The sequence below is a fragment of the Rattus norvegicus genome, chromosome Y, assembly GCF_036323735.1.
Source record: "Rattus norvegicus strain BN/NHsdMcwi chromosome Y, GRCr8, whole genome shotgun sequence".
NCBI classification, from domain to species: Eukaryota; Metazoa; Chordata; class Mammalia; order Rodentia; family Muridae; genus Rattus; species Rattus norvegicus.
The window spans coordinates 26,310,509-26,326,997 of NC_086040.1; the positions used below are offsets into that span (position 1 = coordinate 26,310,509).

Genomic DNA, 16,489 nt, shown 5'->3' on the forward strand with positions numbered 1-16,489 from the left:
CAAATTAAGTAAAGAAAGAGTGGGATTAACAAAATAAAAGAGAAGAGAGGAGACGTGGAGAAAACACTTTTTATATTTACAGTCAGAAATCTATAATATTTTATAAAACATTAATGATTTACTATATGTATTTGTTATACCAATATTAAATCAGCTCAATGTGCATAATTTAAACAGCACTATACTAAACAATGACACAAAGTCAGGTATTTAATATCTCCCACCGAAAATATCATAGGACCACATGTATTCAGTTTAAAAATTTGATTAGACATTTAAAGAGCATTGACAGTTTCTTAGACTATTCCATAAAGTGGACAAAAGCATTGAATACATTAAAATTCTATTTTAAATCTGGTATTATCCAACAATTGACAGAGAAAAAAGGAGAAAGAGTGAGACAGGAGGATAATGAAGAAAACAGAAAGGTACAGAGAGAGGGAGAAAGAATTACAGACTACTGACAGAAAGAGAGGAAGAGTGAGTATTACAGACTAATTTCCACTGATACATACATATTCTCAATAGAATCCTTGTGAACAGATTTAAGACGAAGTTAAAATTATTCTTCAACCAGGTAAGCGTTCTTAAATGTGAGACATACAAGTTTGATTTATTATACACACACACACACACACACACACACACACACACACACACACACACACATATATATATATATATATATATATATATATATATATATATATATATACACACAAATGTATGGTAGTATATAGAATGATAAAAGGCACAAAGACACCATTATTTTATTAGGTGCAAAAAAATTTAAAAAACTACTGGTAAAAAATAATATATTCATTCAAGGCAGAAGTCCTGGAGAAGTTATAGCTATAGATGATATTGTTCAACATAATAAAGGAAAAGTAGAGCAAGCCCACCACTATCGTTGTGATAAAGAGAGAAAAGTTCAAAGCAGTTCCGCTGCAATCAGGAACAAGAAAAGTATATACTCTGGTTTCATACCTATGTAATACAGTATTTTTTAATTTTAGCTAAAGCTCTATGACAACTGAAGAAGATCCAGGTAATACAATAAAAATTAAGAAGTTAAATTGTTCTCATATGCAGATATCATGGTACCATTTTAAAAACTCTAAGATTGTATCTGTCTCTTAAGAGTGCAAAATACATTCATAAAAGCAGAATACAATAGTAACACACAAAATTCCTTAGCCTTCATTTACACCAATCCAAATCATACTTTTAGAAAATCTATTGAAAAATACCCTCACAATAATCTGATAATATATAATAAAATATTGTGGATAAAAATATTTAAAATGCCAAGACCACTGTGAATTAGCTAGAAGTGATCATAAATAGAGACAATTTTTCTCTGAAAAAATAAGTTTCTTAAAGCTGAAAATACATTCATGAGGTAGTGGAATGCAAAATTAACACAAAAATCTCATTATCTCTTCTGTATTACAATTTCAAACTACGGGAGAGAAATCAGGGAAATATTGCACTCAAAATAGTCTTAAAATATATAACAAAAATCATGGATTGGCATAGTTATAAAGCATACTATTAGTAAGAAGACATAAGAAGTACACATGATCCATCCTGAATACATATAAGAGTGATACAGCCAATATTCTGAAAGACTGTAAAGACTTCAATAAATCAAAGCTTTTATAGTTTAAAGGATAAGTAGATAATATAAATAGGTCAGTTTTTGATGAATTAATAAATTAATACAATAAATTGTGAATAGAACATTTTACTACAATAAATCACCTACTTTTATGAAACTCAAGAATCTGACTATAAATATTCTACTATAGGACAAAAGACAACTTTTAAAGTGCAAAGTGTTAACATGTTTAGAGGGATATTTATAAAGAGAGAAAAGGAGAGAGGCAAAAATTTCATGAGATTAAAACAATTAAGAGTAACAGAAGCAGTCTAATGGGTTTGGCAGAATTAATATTTCAACAGATTGGTGTGCCCAAGAACTCTGGGCTTTACACAAGCACAGATTTCTCCATTTTGGATTAAGCTGTTGCTAGGATGGTTTCTTAGGTTTTCCAACTTGAAGAATTGTCAAAGCTCTTACTGTCCCTACACAATTATGTCCAGTAATGACCTAGTTCAATCCTACAATCATGAGAACTGAGCAATTACAAGTACTCATGAAATCAAAGTTGAGTCACTAGATATCTGAGAAATGCTGTTTGAAGAGTGGGATTCAGTTGTTACTGTTTTCAAGTCATAGCTCTTAAAGTTTAAAATGTAAGCATTGCTCATGCACAGAACACTTTCTCAAGAGAGAAGAGGAATTCTGATTTCTTTTATTGACATTGGTTTTAACTAATTTGTGGAGTATACGCCTCATCTCTTGGATCAATCCAGCATCCCCCAAAAACAAAGAGCAAGTCAATTATTTGTAGGATTTGTGTATGTGACATAAGAGAAATAAGAGTGGAAAAACTGAGACGATGAAGTCTTAACCAGAAGGAGTTCACTTTTCCAGATATCAATGTCAGAAACAACCTGAACTGTAGTAATCCAAGGCATGGAGGAGTTTACTCTGAGCTGAGGACACAATTCTTGTGCTCAATACGTTCACAATACTTTGTCATCCTCACCACGTTTTTCTTCTGGGCAAAAAGAATAAAACCCATGTGCTCTCAGGAAAACAATGATGCCCTTCCCAAGACTTGCCTTTTGGGAGAAAAAAAAGTAATGATATAAACTCTCTGACTTTTTAGAAGCATGAGAACAGGTAAGTCCAGATGATTCTGAGAGGCTCCCAGCTCCTGATTCACATATGTGGAAGGCTCAGATCAAGACTCTCTCCTTGAAGAACCCACTCTACCCCTATGCAGATCTCACTGAGCTTTCCAACTGACCACATATTTCTTCTTCTTTTATACCAATACAGAAGGCCAGTTTCCTTCTCCCCATCTCTGATCTCTTCATAATATTTGTTCTCCCTCCCAAATGGCACTTTACTCTGAACTAGAGGCCAATTAATAAACCCTAGGTGTACTGAAGGAATATCTGAGAGGCAGTTGCTGTCATGACAACACGTGTGACATCACAGAAGAAGCTAAACCTCTCCAGGGTGCAAGAGATATTTCATGGAGGGCCTAATGATGATGTCACTGAGAAGTGCCACAGCCTACCTGCTGAACAGCTTTACTTACATTGACCAGAGTTGAGGGTGCCCTTTCCAGGAGTGGAACTCCTCAAACTCAACTTCAATAGGTTATAAGAACAGGAGGGAGTATATTTGACATTGTCATTTGTGGATCCTATATTCTTGACCTAGTTACACAGAATCCAAGTAAATATTCCATCAAAATTCATAGTGGTAGGAACCACCAAAAGTATATATATATATATATATATATATATATATATATATATATATATATATATATACCTCATGTTTGTAGCAATGATTACAAGAGCTGAATGGACTTTAAACCCCATAAGAACAACAATTCAACTAAGCAGAGCTTTCTGGTACTAAACCAATATTCAAAGACTGTGTATGGACAGACCTATGGCTCCAGCTGCATAGGTAGCAGAGGATGGCTTTGTTGGGTCACAATGGAAGGAGAAGCCCTTTCTCCTCCCTAGTTTGCCTCCAAGTTCAAGGGAATGTCAAGGTGCAGTAAGGGGGTTATAGAAGAAGGTTAGTGGGACTGTTTAGGGATCTCATGGATATGAATCTGGGAAATAATATTTGAAATGTAAATATAAAAATATCCAATTAGAAAAAGCAATAAAAATTGATAAAAAATAAAAAAATGAGAGAAAAAGGAAAAGTTAACTGCCAGCTAATCACACCTATTGACTCAGAAATCTAAAGGGTAACTGACAGGGAATGGTAGTCAGAATAATACTAGTGGAAAGACTGAGATAATGAAGACTCAACTAGAAACACTTCTCTCTCCCAGATATCAGTGTCATACCCAAACTGCACTATAGGGATCCAAAGCAAGGAGGAGTTTACTCTGAGCTGAGGAAAGAATACTTTTCTTTCCCTTCTTCCTTAGGATCATTCTCTTCTGGGAAAAATTACAAAAGCCATGAGCTCTCAGGAAACAACTGGGTCCTTTCCAACAACTGGCTTTTGGAATAAGGAAATTAATTATATAAACTCTCTGATTTCAAGGAACCATAACAAGCAGGGATGTCCAGATGCTTCTGGGAGGTCCTCAGTTCCTGATTCCCATATGTTGAAGTCTCAGATAAAGGCTATCTCTTCAGGTAACCCACTCAACCCCTAATCAGGGCTCACTGAGCTTTCCAATGTTCCAAGTATTTCTTCCTTTTTTATACAAATACAGAGGGCCAACTTCTTTCTCCCCATCACTGTTCTTTTTACCCTCTTTCTTCTCACTCCCAAATGGGTGTTTACTCTGAATTAGAGGCCAATTAGTAAACCTTAGTGGTACTGAGGGAATATCTGAAAGGCAGTTGCAGTCAGGACAACACTTGTGACATCACAGAAATAGCTAGGGCTCTCCAGGATACAAGAGACATTTCAGGCAGTTCCTAATGATGATGTCACTGAGAGATGCCATGGCCTACCTGCTAAACAGCTTTCCTTACATTGAACAGATTTGACCATGCCTTTTCCAGGTGTGTTTCCTGTGACACAGTGGAAACCTTTACATACTCCATCTCTCCAATGCTAAGTACTTCTATTGTTTCATTAGTGGTTACATGCTCTGAATAGAGAAAGATAGGGGTTTGTTATGGGTACAATGGATCTAGGAAAATGGAGTGGAACAGATTCTTCCAGATAATAATTTTATTCACTGGTCCATTCCTGTGACATACTCTTCAATTTCCTAGGTTTTCTCTGTTTTTCAAAGGCAAGTATTTTCCCTACAGACCTTCAATTGATGAAATATTGTAATAATTTTTTTCTACATTTCTTGAGAGGGGACATTATATATATTCCTGAATGTGTACGCAAAAATTGTATTCCAATTCAATTATTTCAATGATTTTGCCAAAAAAGGGGACTAGGTACACAGTGAGTATGACAGGGTAAATATTGTGTACCTACTTCGAATAGTAAACTCCTAAATTCTTAATTTTTTTTCAACAAATTTCAGACATCAGTAAAGCAAATGACCACATGGAGTATCGAATTTGTTCTCTTGACCTTTTTGATATCAGTACTACAGTATCAACCTTCCAGTGTCCCAGGTAAGATTTCAGGGTTTTGGATGCTTTTCCATGATTCATTCTTCAGGCCAAACAAAAGATTCAGGGGGATGGGCCGGGAGAGGAATGACTGATGTCCAGGGAACCCTCAACTTCAGTAGATTCATAAGAACAGGAGGGAGTCTCTTTTGCATTTTTATTTGTGAATTCTACCTTTTTATTTCTTTTTTGCAGAGCTGGGGACCGAACCCAGGTTTTTGCGCTTACTAGGCAAGCACTCTTCCCCTGAGCCAAATCCCCAACATGGATTCTACATTCTTGACCTAGTTGAACAGAATCCATGTTAAAATTCCACCTTACTTCCTCACTGCAGGAGCCATCCATGTGTGAATATATATATATATATATATATATATATATATATATATATATATATATATATATATATGCCACCAAAACTAGATAATATTGATGAACCTAAGAAGTGCATTCTGCCAGGAACCAGATATAGATCTTTCCTTAGAAAAAATTCAGAAGTGAGTGCTAGTGGCAAACCAGTGAACTTAAAATGGACTTCTTGTTGGTAGATTTTGAAAAAGTATTACAAGAGGTGAAGGGGCTTTAACCACATATGAACATCAATGCAAATGAATCAGTGCTTTCTGGTACTAAACGAATATTCAAAATAGGTACATGGACAGAACTATGGCTGGAACTGCATATGTGGCAGAGTATGTCCTTCTTAAGCATCAATGGAAGGACAACCCTTTTGTTCTCCCTGGGTTAGACTCACAGGTCAATGGATCGTAAATGAGGAGTAAGGGGCATAATAGAACAAGAACAAAAACATGGCTAATGGTCTTATGGGCAGGAAATTGGGAAAGGAAATAACATTTGAATATAAATATAAAAATATCCAATTAATAATAAGGAATAAAATATGGTAAAAATAAAAAAATGAAAGAAATTAAAGAAAAGAGCACAACCAACTAATAACACCTATTGACTCAGAAATCTAAAAAATCATTGACAAGGAATGGTAGTCAGAGATATACTAGTGAAAAGATGGGGACAATGAAGTGTCTAATACGATCACTTCTCTATCCCAGATAACAGGGCCAGACAAAAACTGCACTAAATGAATGCAAATCATGGAGGAGTTTACTCTGAGCTGAAGACACAATACCTGTCTTTCCCTTCTTCCTTAGAAACTTTTTCTTCTGTGTGAAAAAGAATAAGAGTCATGTGCTCTCAGGTAAACAACTATGCCCTTCCTAACTCATGGATTTTGTAAGAAATTAATGATATAAACTCTCTGATGTCCAGGAACCATAACAAGCATGGAAATCCAGATGCTTCTGAGAGGCTCACAACTCCTGATACCCGTATGTGGAAGGCTCAGATCAAGGCTATCTCTTCAGAGAATTCACTCAATCCCAACGCAGGACTCACCAAGCTTTCCCATAGACCATGTATTTCTTCCGTTTTTTTACAAAGACAGAAGGGCAGCTTCCTTTTCCCCATCTCTGATATCATCTTCCTCTTTGTTCTCCCTCCCAAATGGCTGTTTACTCTGAATTAGGAGCCAATTAGTAAACCCTAGGGGCACTGAAGGAATATCTGAAAGGCAGTTGCAGTCAGGACAACACTTGTGACATCACAAAAGAAGCTAGGTCTCTGCAGGATACAAGAGATTTTTCAGGGAGGGCCTAATGATGATAACACTGAGAATTGCAATGGCCTACCTGCTGAACTGCTATATTTACATTGACCACATTCGAGGGTGACCTTTACAAGAGAGTCTACTGTGACACAGGAGAAACCTTTAAATACTACATCTCTCTAAAACTATAGAATTCTCTTTGTTCATTATTGGTTACATGCTCTGAATAGAGAAAGAAAGGGCCTTGGTATGGGTACAAAGGATCTAGGAACATGGAGTGGAAGAGATTGTTCTGAATAATTATTTTATTCCCAGGTCCATTCCTGTGCCGTACAATTCAATTTCCTGGTATTTCTCTGTTTCCCAAGGGCAAGTATTTTCCCTATAGACCTTTAATTGAATGTATATTTTATTACATTTTCTTATTGTACATTCATTGATAGGGGACTTTATAATATTCCTTAATATGTACTCATAAATTCAGTTTTCCTTTTCAATTTTTTTGCAATGATTTTGTCAACAAAGGTGGCACAGCTATAGAATGAATATAACAGTGTAGATACTCTGTACCTACATCAAATGATAAGCTCCCAAATCCTTATTTTATCATAAATTATGAGACATCAGTAAAGCAAAGGACAACATGTGCCATAGAATGTGGTTCTGTAGTCCCATTATATGTCAGTTCTCTAATAACTACCATGCTGTTTTCCCAGTGCCAGACTTGAGAGTTTTGGATATTTTATCATGGTTTTACTTCAGACAATACATGAGATTCATTTGGATGGGCATGGAGAGTAATGGCTTCAGGTCCAGGGACACCTCAACATTACTAGTTTCATAAGAACAGGAGGGAGTCTATTTGGCATTGTCATTTGTAGATTCTAAATAATTGAGCTTGTTTGTTCCAAAGAATCAATGTCAAAATTATACCTAATCTCATTTATAGGAGCCACCAAAATATATATGTGTATGTGTGTGTGTATATATATATAATCTATTATATTATCATATGTATATATATATTATCTACCATATATATATATATATATATATACATATATATATATACCAGCCACCAAAACTAGATAAGAGGGTTGAAGCTTTGAAGTGCATGCGGCCAGGAACAGGATATAGTTGCTTCCTGAGAGACACAGGTAGAGAACGTCCAATACAGAAGTGAAAGCCAGTGGCAAACCAGTCAACTGAGAATGGACCTTTTGTTGTTAGATTTTGAGAAAGGATTACAAGAACTGAAGGGGGTTCAACACCATGAGAACAACAATGCCAACAAAACAGAAGTTTCAGGTTAAACCAATATTCAAAGAATGTATATGGACAGACCTAGTGCTCCAACTGTTTATGTAGGAGAGGATGGCCATGTTGGGCACCAAAGGAAGGAGAAGCCCTTTGGTTTCATTCCTAGGATTAACTCCCAGTTTATGGAAATGACAAGGGGCAGTAAGGTTGGTTATAGAAGAATTGGATTGGGACTGCTTAGGGATCTTATGGACAGGAAACTAGAAAAGTACATAACATTTTTAATGAAAATATAAAAATATACAATTAAAGAAGCAAAAAAATTGTTAAAATGAGAGAAAATGAAAGAAGTTATTAAAAAAGAGAACTGCCTACTAATCACATGTATTGACCCAGAAATATAAAGAGTCACTGTCAATGAATGGTAGTCAGAGTAATACTAATTGAAAGATTGAGACGATGAAGTCTCAACTAGAAACACTTCTCTCTCCCAGATATTAGTGTCAGACACAATGTGCAGACTGTAATTTCTTCATCCCACACATAACTGTTGCCTTTTATTTTGATGTTGAAAAATAAATCGAGGTTTGGATTCGAGAAGCATCACTGATCATAGTATTCTGCTAATGCAGTTTATCCAAGATTCTTAAGAATTCAACTGCCAACAGATCCCGGAACATATAATTTACTTATTTCTAAGCAAAATTAGCACTTTAAAGTGTATTTCACGGCTTTGTCATTTTGGTAAATAGAACTCCTAGGTACTAAGCTATAGTATTTATTTAATTTACTGTTGAAAAGTATTCTTCTTTTATGTGTGTGAGTGTTTGCTGTCATGTATATATGTGTACCTTGTGTGTACCTTGTCCCTTCAGAAGCTAGGAGAAGAGAATGAGTTCCTGCCATTGGAATTGGAGATGGCTGTGAGCTGTCATGGGGTACTAGGAACTGAGCAAGTTCCTCTCAAAGATCAACAGGTTTCCTGAGTTCCTGAGCCATTCCTCCAACCCTATTTTAAATTTAACCAAGTGTATTCATCACCACTAGAAAGTTAAGAACCTACAATCAGTCCCCTTGTACTGCTTTCTTTTTCCACTCCCTAGAGACAAACATTTGTAATTATCCATCCCATTTGACTCCATAACTGTAAATGTTTTGATTATTCAGTATTAAACATTATCAATGAGCTGATAATTAGCTTTCAAATAAAAAAATTATGCCAGCAAAATCAGCAAAAGTTTTTGGTATGGCATCTCCACAATCTCCATTCTGAATTTTTCAGATTCATTCCTGCCCCCCAGCCCTAACCCCTCTTCTTGCCACACAGTGGCTCCACTTCTATTTTCATGTCACATGTGGTGTTCACTCCCATGCCCTCCTGGCTTAACAGCTTATTTTATCCCTTTCGTGGTCCCCTTCCCAGTTTCATTACACACACACTGAACCTAGGTTCCCCATTGAGAGGAGGCAGGCAGAATTTGAATGAGGACTATAACAGGATTTCAGAATGAAGGTAAACTGGACTGCACACTGGCTTCTTCACATTTTTCTTAAAAATTTGCAATTATATTTCAAGAAAGTATAACTTTATTTTCTATCGCATTAAATATGTAATAATAAAGAAACTGACTGACAGAATCTATTCGCCAATCTCACTGTATGGAAGTCTATAAATGAGAAGTCTATGACAGAAAACAAACTACATTGATATAGAGACACTGATCTTACACAGTCAGCACAGGAAACAAATGTGTCCCATTTTTTACCAAACAGCACAAAAGTAATAAGAAGCACACATGTGGTGAATATGAAGCAGCTTTACCTGACCCTGCTTTCTTTCTTTCTTTCTAACGGTACTAGGGACTGAAATCTCCATCCTGTGCCTGATTGTGCATGCCTGCTGTCACCTGGCCCTGCCCTTTGTTTCCCTTTAGTTTAGAATTGTAAAAAGTATATTCAATGAACAGTGATGTTTCCTAAATTCTCATGTCAGGATCACTGCTTCCCTGCAAGGGTTCACCCGAGGCCCCTATGCATACAGCATACGGCTCACGCATGCTGCTCCAGTCCTCACAGGCAACTTTCTCTACCCAGCACCCCACAGTCATATATTTTTCAAAACACAAATCTGACATAATGGTGACATTTTGATATAGGTCAAAACATTAACTCAGTCTTAGAGAGATGGTTCAGCAGTTAAAAACACTGACTGCTCTTCAAGAGGTCCTGATTTCAAATCCCAGCAACCACATGGTGGCTCACAACCATCTGTAAGGGGATCTGATGCCCTCTTCTGCTGTGTCTGAAGACAGCTACAATGTAGTCATATACATGAAATAAATATAAAAATCTTAAAAATTATTAACTATATATCTATGCTATCCAAAGAGAACTTTAGGCCAATAAAAATATAAAGAGCTAATGTAGTCTAACATCCTTACTTTAATAATCTTCTGTGGACTTCTCTGTCTGAATGGCCTAGTTGTTGTACAGCTGGGATTGGATACAGACAGCTAGATTCCCAGTTCTTGGCTTAATGTTTTCAAGATCTAATCACCACATTTACCTTTACTAAATCATCTGTGTAAGGATCTTTTCTTTTAATTTAAAATTCAGCATCTCATAGTCCTTTAACTCTAATATACCAGTAAAATCATAAAATATTATATTATATATAAAATATATTATATACAACATATAACATATATATTTTTTCTCCCACTCTGATTGGGTTGGTACTCACTTCTAACAAATGTCCCACTGCATTTACTACACAGCAGAAAAACAAGATAAGGTGTTTGGGGGCTAGATTGGCATCTGGGATAATTGTCTTGTAATCATATTAGTTAACTAGACCTGTGTCAGTACTGCTGTATGACCTAACTGCAGATATATCTAAGATAAGTGTGAATATTCCATACATGCTTTTTGAGGGTATACAATTTATTCCCAGAGGAAGGTGTTTTCTCCTGCATTCTTATCAAAGAGACCCCAGTCCATCTTGAGATCCCAGATGAGGTCATAGCAGGAACTGATGATACAAAAGAAGACCGCATGTAAGAGAACACCATGGTGTCAGAGTGACATCATTGTGGAGAAAGAGGAGAGAAAAGCAAAAGGAAAGAAAAAATTACTAGATTGAATTATAGTTCCTTAGTAAAGGTAGATTCTTCATAACACCAGAAAGAAATCAAACTGTTAAAATAAACATCCTTAAAAGAATCATTATGAAACAATGGTTAATAAGAAATATGACTTCTTTGATATGCCATTACAATCATTGAACTAACCATAAACAAAATTATACAAATGTTTACTAGGGGTCTGCAACATTTCAGTGTACTCTTTGGATGTCTAAACATGAAATTTAAACTTCTAATACTAGGTGACAGCTTAGGGTAAAAGATTGGGAGAAAAAAACTATGCAGAACCACAGGAAGATCCTGCACCACTTTCTCTCCAAGAGCACCTGGGGTGTTTTTTTACTTTAGAGCCTCCTTCACACACTGGATCATCAATGCTTAGCCTTCAGGAGCACAGAGGACTCCAGAGAAAGAGCTGAGAACACAACAGAGGCTGTGATGAGGCACTTACTTGCCCTTTATGTTTATGGAGCCGAGCTTCCCTCAAGCTACAGAGATACATGACATTCCCTCCCCGCTTCCCCCAACTGAGGCATCACCCATACAAAGGCTAATCTGTCTTTATGCTGGAAACTTTTGGCTTTATTCCGAGAACACAATAAAGCACATCAAATCAGAATAAAAATAATTTGTAAACATAGTTATACAATTTGAACTTTTTGGTTTTGAGTGCCATTTGTTCTCTGAAATCCTCCTCTGGTAACTTCTTGAGTCCCCATGATGTTCTCCAGTTACAAGATATGGCTAGATATCCAATAAACTGGTTTTGCGTTACCAGGAAAAATAATGATCACATCATCTAACCTCAAAAAGTTTTAAATTTTGGTCAGTTTCTCATACTGTCTCATGCATTCTCCACAATTTGTCCTATTAAACAAGTATTTACAGATCATTTTAAAGTTATTAATGAGTTGAGTATGGAATGATACCAGGGTAAATGATAATTTGCTGAGTAACAGACGTTTGCTACATAAGTGAAGCTGAGTTCAAATGAACTACAAAGAGCTGCAAAAACATCAAGGAGAATGGGAGTTTCCCACAGAAGGAAATGGACGCCCGCAGCATTTGTGATATTTCTAGAAAAAGAAATATACAATAGTGCGAATGCTAGGAGGATAAAGTGATGTCATTCAAGGTTGAAGACATTTTTGAAAAGGTTTAAGGTATAAAAGTGTGTTATGTTTAAAAAATTGTTGTTGGGGTTGGGGATTTAGCTCAGCGGTAGAACACTTGACTAGGAAGTGCAAGGCCCTGGGTTCGGTCTCCAGCTCCGAAAAAAAGAAAAAAAAATGTTGTTTATATAGGGTTTATAAGACATAAGACAACACACAAGATAGTTTGTAACCATTTGAAATAACATTGGAAGAGACATAGGCCTTGATTTCTGAATGCCTTCTTGGACCTTAGGATCATTATTTTAGTCAAATAAATGCTCACACATTTACTGACACCAGAATTGCACAGTCAGAAAGAACTGATACCTTGCAGGTCTAGAACAACTGGATTCAGTATGTCTTATCTCATAAGATACATAACTGTTTGCTGACACAATCATTATTAAATGGTAAGGCATATAAACTTACACCTAGGTATATGTTAAAATAATAGACACTCACAATTTATCACTTCTTCCTGGTATAAACTGTGTTGTTCTCTACCCTTCCCAGGTTGCATACATTCTATCTGCATGACACTGTGTATTGCTGCTCCACTGCACATCTTCTTTCAACTCCACATGCAACAGTCAGTGGCAAAAACTGGGTCTGATGGAAAAATTTATATCAAAGAAATCAAGAAACACTACAATCCAGTGTTCTCAATCTATACTCCCACACCAGAGCTGGTTTATTAAATAAATATACACCAGCATATCACTTACTTAGTGTTTTTTTAGACAGTTAGTAGGAGGTAAAGGCATGTGATCCTAATTGAATCTATCAAAAAAAGAAGAAAATAGAGGAAGATGAGGAAGAAGGAAAAAGGAGGGAGAGGAGGAAGAAAAGAAAGAACAGAACAGAAAGTCTCTGTTTGTATAGGAAACAATCTTCAGGTTTAAATTATAATCACTGTGGTTATTTGAATAGGTTTGGCCCAACAGACTGAAACCTGGGTCCAAAGAGAGTGGCACTATTAAGAGGTGTGTCCTTGGTGGAAGAGACAGGCTTTTAGGTCTAATATGTTCATTCCAGGCCCAGTGTAATATACAGTTTCCTTATGTTCCTAGTGTATCAAGGTTTAGAACTCTCAGCTCCTTCTCAGTGTCAGTCTGACTGTACTCTGTCATGCTTCACACCATGAAAATGGATTAAACTTCTGAAACTGTAAGCCAGCCCCAATTAAATGTTTTCCTTTATGAGAATTGCTGTGATGATATTGTTTCTTCACAGAAATAAAGTCCTGAAAAGTCATAAGAATTTTCATCAGAAGCATATTGGTCTAAATATTTATATTAGAACACTGAATTTGAATTCTATGTGTCTAACACATAATTTGTTATCTAGGTATGTTTGAATTTTTTCAGAGGTCAGCTAAGTAGTAGGTATTACCAGCTTGATGGGTCATTAAAACCCGCTCACAATTTATCTACCAAGGTTTGCAAAAATAAAGCAATTTCAGGAATGGAATGAAATCCAGTCTTCAATATTTAAAAAATAAGATGAATATAGAGATTAAAAGACAAGATATTTGATGATAAATTATAAACCTTTAAAATGAAATGTGTATGTTAAGTCATGTAATCCACACATTTTATTTCATTTCTCATAATGGAAATATAATAATAATAATAATAATAATAATAATAATAATAATAATAATAAATTAACCAGCTTACTAGTAAGTGAGGACTTGCACAGAATAACAGGCATATATTCAGTAAGTCACACGCTGGTGTTAGTCTAGTGAGCATAAGTAGTATCAAGTCTTATTACTGAAAGCGGATGCTCTTTATTAGTTACTGAAGAAATAAATATAAATTGTTGTCAGAAGAAAGTAAATTAATACTGAAACAAAACACAGTATACTAATCTTCCTGTATTTCTATAATTTTGCCTTGTCTTTATAATACAATTGTTAAGATGGTGTTAGCAGCTTCCTCTTTCTAAGCCCATTTATTCTATGAAACTTGTAGGAGAAACAAATGTAGATGTACTGGCTTTTAAATATCTTCACAGACTATTCCAGAGTAGGTAATATTTTACCTCAGATTCCAATGATGCACCCATGCTACATTTTGGTCTCATTTTTTTATCTTCCCTATTTCCCTAATAAAGAATATTCCTCCTTTAAGTTCTCCTCCTTCTTTGGTATTGAGAGGATGTCCTGGAAGGATGCGACCACCACTTTAGTCAAGCAATTACACCTTATTCTTCCTTGGGTTACCCTGCTAGTCCACTTCAGTAATGGTAAGAATCACAGTAAATCAAATCATTGCTATTCTACCAGAGGAGTCTCTCTGTTACACATATGCCAAATTTGAAGCATAATATATGGAACTAATTTATAGAACTGACATCTATTGAGTTTAAAATAAATATAAATTTCATAAGAGCTGCGGAGCCATAGCCATGATAGGAATGAAAGTAAAATAAGAAGGGAGAGAAGTGAAAGGTAGGAAACCAGAGCACCAAATAGCAATCCATCTCTTTTTGAGGGGTGCTTAAAGGGTCTGCATGTGAAGGGTCTCTAGTCTCTTAAAAGTCACCCACTCTGATAATAAACACTTTTCAACCCAAATTTAGATGAAAAGTAAAATGGGGCAGACATTGTTTTCAAAGTCCAAGCTTTGGAGTAAGCTGAATTATGCATAAGGTTTTCACCTAAAAAAAAATTGGATTTTGTCCTATAGTCCCCCAGATCAAACTACTGATTTTTGAGATTACTACTGTTCTCTGAGAAATGAATAGACAAAAAATCTGCAACATATAATAATGTAAATCTGTATGACCTCAGAGGAAATTATAGCCTGTATTCTGACTAGTTATATGCTGCTTGACATTCTCATAATGACAGGCAGCAATAGTGGGCACAGCTCCAGCGGTCATGAGATCATGACTTCCAGCAGCTGGTTCTCCCCAGTGCAAAAGCTATGATTTGTGGTCGTCTAAGTGCATGAAATCCATTTGGACTGACCATATTCTCAATGCCCATTAGTTACAGGACACAACTTTCTCATCTGTCAGAAGTATGGGTGCTCTGTCACTGGTCATCAGTAAGTTTATGTGCAGATATGATTGCACATGGTACTCCTTAGGTTATGACAATTTTCATCTTGAAGTATGAAAAGAAGCCATTCTCAGTTTCATTCACAGTTAAAGATAATACAATCCTAGAGACAGGAGGTAAAAAAAAATAAATGGTTTAGATTTGAGTTGGAATCCAGACTCTGTCTCTTCCCAAACTTATGTTTACAGGAGACTTGTACACTTACATAATTGGAAATAGAATGGGGCTAACCAGTACTAAGAATAAAAGAGGAAAAGGGAAATAGCAATTCTATTTACACACTTTTGTACCTCACAGAATGCTTCCCTTATCCCCTTTGACATTTAAAGTGAAAAGGAATTCTTGGAGTATGGAGTACCATTAAAATATGTCTACAATAATTCCGGGAAATTATGTTAAACCATACATAGAGGCTAAGGGAGCAGTACTGTGGTAGAGCAATGCTCTGCCTGTGTGAGATCTGGACTTGACCTTCACATCAATAAAAACACAGCTGGTGGGGATGTGGATAATGGGAACATTCCTCCATTGCTGTTGGTAGTGCCATTTGGAGGTTTCTCAGAAAAATGGGAATAGTTCTAACTCAAGACATAGCTATACCACTCCTGAGCATATAAACAAAAGATTCTCCACCATCCCACAAACACTTGCTCAATTTTATTCATGATAGTCAGAAGATAAAAGAACCTAGATGACCCTCAGCTGAGGCATGGATACAGAAGATGTGGTACATCTACAGAATGGAATACTATTCAATTATTGAAAAAAAAAAAGACATCATGAATTTTGCTGGCAAATGGGCGGAGAGTATCATCCTAATTGATGTATCCCAATCCCAAAACGACATGCCAGGTATGTATTCACTAATAAATGATATTAGCCATAAAATACAGGATACTCATGGTACATTCCACAAACCCAAAGAAGTTAAACAAGAAGGAAGGCACAATGGAGAATGCTTGGAACTCAAATAGAGGGGGAATAAAAATGTCATTAGAGTCAGATGGAGGGAGGGAACTGGGTGGAAGAGGGGATAAGAAGG

At 36.0% G+C, this 16,489-nt stretch overlaps 2 long non-coding RNA genes across 2 annotated transcripts in view; one reads left to right on the top strand and one right to left on the bottom strand.

The window, feature by feature from the left end:
• LOC134484332 (uncharacterized) overlaps positions 1-16,489 on the bottom strand; it is a 99,961-nt gene that overhangs the window by 51,012 nt on the left and 32,460 nt on the right. The window contains exon 4 of the long non-coding RNA XR_010061731.1: positions 12,840-12,986. This is a non-coding gene — a long non-coding RNA (uncharacterized LOC134484332). The remainder of the gene's footprint in view (positions 1-12,839; positions 12,987-16,489) is intronic.
• On the top strand, positions 4,472-7,669 carry LOC134484333 (uncharacterized). Its single transcript, XR_010061732.1, has 3 exons — positions 4,472-4,623; positions 5,106-5,199; positions 6,267-7,669. It is a non-coding gene; the product is annotated as an uncharacterized LOC134484333 (long non-coding RNA).